Below are 6,548 nucleotides of genomic sequence, written 5' to 3' on the forward strand. Positions count from 1 at the left end.
ACAGACAGACAGACAGACAGACAGACAGACAGACAGACAGACAGACAGACAGACAAATCTGCTGCTTGTATCACTCTGTCTTGGGTTCCCCCCTCCCCGTCTGTCCTTGATTGCAGGACTGAAGCCTGGTGTGCAGGAGTCGGGGTTCCAGCTGCAGCTCATCTCCTCTCATCACCTCTGCTGTGGTCCACCTACCCCTCACGTCAGACCATCGTCAAGACGACCACGTTAGTCTCTGCTGACTCCACCCGGTTGGACTAGTTTTTGTGATATCTGCTCGTCCTGATTGTTGTTTGTCTGCCACGGATCTGTGAACCTGACTCCTGCTGCTGCTCTCCACACTGGATCTCTGGATCACTGGACCCGGACCCTCAGAAACCCGGTACCACACACGCTCTGTACCCCGGATTCCCGTTGGATTTTGGACTTGGCTTTTCCCTGTTGCATCCACTAACTTAGACATTAGAACAAACCTGTTAAACTGTCATTTTTGTCTCCGTATTGTTTGCATTTGGATTCAAAGTTCCACATGTAACGGTGTATATAAATAAATAAATAAAGCTGATTCTGATTCTCAGTCATCTTCCGGCTCTCTTGTCCCGGCCGTGGTCTGGTTTCCCAGTCTGAGTGTAGCAGAGTAATTTGCTTCCATTTTCTTTCCTGCTTGTTGGTTTTGTCAAGCTGTCATTTCTCACGATCCATATGGGCACAAACTGGCACAGAAGATGACATTAGTTACAAAAATATGTGCCATTTGGCTACAACATATTTACAAATAAGCCTAATATTCATCTGCTCTCCATCTGTCCCAAACCAGAAATAACCACTTCATTTGAAATCAGATTGGTTCAGGATCAATGGAAATGGAGATGTACGCCGTTGAGAGTTGTACTCTCCCCAAACACATACCTGAGTACAAGGGGCCTGTTGCACGAAACCAGGATAAGGGATTAAGCCGGGATATTCAAGTTATGCTTTATTTGCAGTCTAGACTCCAAAAAAAGTTCTTCCAATGTGTCGTAAGTAATGTTCACTACCATCGAACTTAGTTACTTCAGAACTTATGTTTTGAAGACGGGTCTGTCACATTTGGCGTTTCCTAGGTCTGTTTGACATAAGGAATGGTTGAAATAAAGACTTATTTGCGGCTTTTGCGGTTTTATAAACTGCAAAACCAACAAAACAACTGATGCAGACTGTGAGACATTAATACTTACATGTAAGTACAGCAACTCAAACTAAATGATTAATGAGGTAACAACAGTGTGCAGTTTGGCAATATGATAATTGTGCAACACGTTGTTCTACCGTTTGCTTAAAAATGTCACAGCAGACGAAGTACTTTTAACCCTCGTGTGCCTGTCCGTCAAAATCACGCTTGTTACACTTTAATCGATGCTTTTAACTTTTTTAATTTACGTTTTTGTAATTTTTCAATGTTTGTCACTTTTGGACACTACGTAAACACTAATTAGAAGCTTTGTTTTACAGTTATTATTGGAAATTTTATGTCAGACAACCTAATTATGGAATAGACCTAATGTTGATTTCGAAAAGCGAAATTAGGAATATTTGTACTAAAACTAAAGGATGGTGCTGATGAAACACAGACTGGAAATATGACAACTTTTTAATACAACACATTTTCAAAACACTTCCATTCTGTTTTCAAATGCTCTATAAAATAGAATAAGACCCAAATATTATTGAAGTAGGACTGTGGCAAACAGCGTGGAAGCATCATTGATTATTTTGGGGAAATGGGGAACAAAGAACATTGATAGTAGCATGGACAACATGAGATACAACATGAGGAAAACATGAAGACAACATGGACAGAGGGCACCAACAATGAGGACAACATGGAGAGGGCAACATGAGACAACATGGGACCAGACAGTGAGGCACATGGAGCATGAGTGACGAAACCATAGCAGAGACACATGACGCACTGAGAAACTATGACACATAGACAAACATGCAGAGACAAATGAGGAGGGGACAGGCCAATGGGGGGGGGGGAGCAACAGGGTCACGAGGCGGGGGGGGGGGGGCCATGGACACATGGGGACAGTGACAACATGAGGACACCATGGAACATAGGGCAACATGAAGACACAGGGGCATGGAGGGACAACGGACAACATGGGACACAGGGAGGCCACACACTGGACAAGGGACACATGAGGACAGAGGACATACATGGAGTGGAACATGAGGCAACATGGCAAAGGGCCAGCGGACAACATGGGAAATAGGACGAACAACATGAGGCAACTGAAAACATGAGACAACGGGTAATAATCATTTCTATTAACTGTCTTTTATTAATTAATAGTAATACTTCACATATGTTTAATATTGACAATATTGTTTGGTCAATTTTTGGAGTACAGGTAGGCCTACATAAAAAATAAGTACATAAAAACCTTCCTTGGGTGGGGTTCATGTGTTACTCTTGTTTCGCTGAAGCCACATTGCATTATTGATCCAAGGTTTTTTACTCCAGTCTGGGGAAAAGTCTCTTACTTTTTTACCGTGGGTCTTGGGAATAACGTGCAAAACTTGCTCCATTTAAATTCTAGCCCGTTAAATGAATTTAAGATCATTTACAAATTCCATGTAACTCAGAAATGGTAACGCCCCTGTCCTTTTCCTCTATGTGTGATTTTGACTAGTGTTGTATTTCTGTTTAATGTCTTGTGGTCCCCAAAGACAAGACTTAAAACTGGGGGGACAAGGGCCTTTCTGTGGTTGGACCGAAAGTGGAACGCTCTTGTATCTTTTTAAAACCCATGCTCTTATTTAGTTTATACAATATTTCCTAATTGTTTGTATGTTTGAGTTTTCTGTGCAGCACTTTGGTAACTTTGTGTTTGTAAAATGGCGTATACAAATTACAAGTGGATTGGATTGGATTTACACTGAACCGGTTGCCGTACCTCGGCCGCGGTCCTCCCTCGAAAAGAGATTTCAATCTTCAAGGACTGCCTGGTTAAATAAGGTTAAATAAAAACAACCTTTTTCTTTTCTTTTTCTCTGTTGTTTGGTCAAATAACGTTAAACCTTCGAGAACAGTTAAGCTTATTGGCGATGCTACATTGTTAGGAAAGCGATGTAAATATTCCTAGTGCATATTCAAAACAGAACAAAAACCCAACGTTAAACGAGGACGTTCCAGGCCTATCAATCAAGAGATGAGCTTTGAGGTTTTGAGATGATTCATTACAGCATACAAGGTTATGCACACAGGATCAGTTGTTGGCTACGCTTGCGAAACCCACCGCAGGAGCAGGAGGTCATCAAAGAGCATGATAAATCCTCATCTACAGACATTTACACACCAAACTCCAAAGCCTCAGCTTATAAAAACAGAATCAAACACTCAGGGGACGAGTAAAGCACAGCATGACTGACAGGAGTTTGGCTGGTCATACTGAGCTGTGATCTCAGAGACGTCGGTCTGGATGTCCCCGATGTCTTCCCTCGTTAAAACAGGACTCCAGGGATGAAGGGCCAGTGCGTCCAGAAGAATATTGACGCATGATTTGCCATAGAACTTGTCAAAGACATTTACTAAAAATCGGACTGCATGTATTTCCCTGGTAAAAGAATGAGATCCCTGCATTAAGTACATTTGTTGATCCCTGGCTTTCATCTAGCGCACACGCTGTCAACCTTTGGTGTAGATTCACAGCCAAATTCCGTATCTACAGTTTTAGAGTATTCACCGAGGATCATGCGTAAGTGGCAATGCCTTCTGGGAGAATATCACAGCACTACTGGCAGAATGTTGCAGATACAAGTATTTACTGTAGATTAAGTACGTTACGGGAAAGGCTGCGGCCAGGATATGTACTGGATAATTTGCAGTGAAAGGTTTTAAGGACAGCTGTCTTTCGCTTGTCCAATATGCCGGTGACTCCTCTTCTGTAGAGCCTTGTCTAATATACTGGTTACCTCTCCTTATGAGCCCTGTCTATATTACTGGGTACCTCCTCTTCTCTCTACTGGTCCTATTGACTGTGTACACTCCTTTCTTAACCTTGTCTAAATATTTTATGGGTACTCCTACTTCTTATGACTTGTCTCAAGTACTACTGGGTACCTCTCTCTTTAGCTGTCTAATATTACTGGGACCTCCTCTTCTTCTTTCACTTGTCCAATATTTACTGATTACTCTTCTTTCTTATGAGCTTTTTCCATATTACGGTACCTCTTCGTTCTCTCTACTGTCAAGATTACGGTAGAGCCTACCTCCTTTCTCTCTACTGGTACCAATATTATGAGGTACATATCCTTCTTGTCGAGCATGCTAACGTGTGCTACACTGTCATTAAAGAGGCATTGCTGCTCATGGGAAAGCAGTCCACTTCCCTCTCGCAGGAAGTGATATGTGTGATCTCACAATGTCAATACAAGAATACCACGTGTGCAACTGGAGCCAGAAGGCGATTAGCTGGTGGTAGCATAAGAAAGGTTGATCTTCCTAGGCTCACTCTTAGTATGAAAGAAAAGAAAAAAACCAACACATTTCCGAGATGTCCTAAAAGATCGTTTGTCCAAATATGCAGTGGGATTTTGCTTGACCTTTGCCTCCCAAGTAAACAAGCGGACCGGGTTGCGGCTCACATATGGCTGCAAATCTGTGTCAATTTAGGAGTGAGACTTTAGGAAACCTCGACTCAAGCTGGCGGCTACTCGTGCAGCGCTGGCAAAGTCCGCTCCTGGGAACAGGTGGATGGTTCGTCGGCCAAATCTGTGACCTCATTAATTAAAAGAGGCTGGATTCAAGCCCTCATTGCACCGAGTTTATTGACTACTGTGTGTGAAGGAACCATTTAGCCACATGTGTTAGCGAATTAGTGGACAGTATTGAGCAGGACAAACATATTTCTAATCCCTATAGCACTTATCGACTCATGATTTCTTTTAAAGAACGTTTAATTGAAATATGGCACAAACAAAAACATAGTGGCATACATAAATACAATGCCACTGGTATATGAGCGGGCAATAGCGATGAGCTTGTCAGTACAACTGTGGCTAGTTTAGTTAGAATACTATTCAAGTGGCCCAGTGCCCTCTGTTAGGGACACTTTCCTGTTGGCATCTGTCCCTTTGTCATTGAGGTGGACTGCCAAAGGAACTTTTCGCTCTCTTCATATCCTAAATAATAAAACCCAAATACACTCAAGGAGCAGGTTAACCCATCAACTTGAGTGACAGGACCACGAATAATATCCAGTCCTTAGATTCCTTCATGTTATTAAATCCTGTCTTTGGACCACAGACACTTACTTTTACCGTGGACTGGGGCATCAACACCTCACCTGCAACAAGGTTAGACCTCAGAAGATAAGTACTGAACAGATGAGTTTGAGCCCCATACTTACATATACAATATCTTACGTAACTGTGCTGTGGATGTCCCGTGAGTTGCTGTTTGACAGTTCGTTTATAACAATTTTTGTTCATTCAGGAAGCTTTTGGTTAAAATGGTTAAATAAATAAAAAAATTGGAATGCATATTTTTATACGTCATGATAAGTGTTTTGTTTTTTATTTCGTGTGATTTGTTGGCTCGAAGTTAGTTGAGTAAGTAGATTCAATGTCCTTTATTGATCTTTTTTATTAATGGCATATTTAATCCCTAGGGATTAGCCATGTTCACATCCTACACTGCTTAGGACCACACATATTTTTTTCTGAATTAGACCTCACAATACATTTTGTGTGACAACATAATTAAACAATTGTCACGGGTGTTACAGTTATGTAACTTGGAGTAACACTGTGTCTCATTCTGTGCGGACCCAGGCAGATGGATGTAGTGACCACTGCTTCCTTTTAGGGTTATCCTACCATAAAATTTCCATGCACAAAACACAAACGCGATGCCAGCGTTCCCCTAGCCCAGGTCTGCAGTCGCGTCAGAATGTAGTTCTAATGAAGTGCTCATATTGCAGATGACCCACTCAGAATTCAGAGGGGAAATTAATAGACCCCGTACTAGGTGGAGGACGTCCAGCTGGAGGGAGGTTTCAGGTACGACCAGGACAGGTGGAGGGACGTCCACGGAGGAGGGCATCGGGTAGACCGCACCCCGGACTAGGTGAGGGACGTCCCAGCTGGGAGAGAGGTTCAGTAAGAACCAGGGACTAGTGTGGAGGGACTCAGCGGGAGGCTAGGCCTCGGGAAGACCCAGGACTAGGTGGAGGGACGTCCAGCCTGGGAGGAGGCCCGGGGAAGACCAGACTAGGTGGAGGACGTCCCTCTGAGGAGGTCCTCGGGTAGACCCAGACTAGGTGGAGGGACGTCAGCTGGGAGGAGGCCTCGGGGAGACAGGACTAGTGGAGGGAATGTCCTCAGCTGGGGGAGTCCTCTGGGAAGACCCAGGACTAGTGTAGGAGGTCCACTGGGAGGAGCCTCGGAAATACCCAGGGATAGGTGGGGGAACGTCCCACTGGGAGCGGTTTCAGGGAAGACCACAGGACTAGTGGGACACTTAGATCTCCACCTGTTGGAACGCGCGGGACCCCCCAGTT

The sequence above is a fragment of the Etheostoma spectabile genome, chromosome 18 (assembly GCF_008692095.1).
Source record: "Etheostoma spectabile isolate EspeVRDwgs_2016 chromosome 18, UIUC_Espe_1.0, whole genome shotgun sequence".
Lineage (NCBI taxonomy): Eukaryota > Metazoa > Chordata > Actinopteri > Perciformes > Percidae > Etheostoma > Etheostoma spectabile.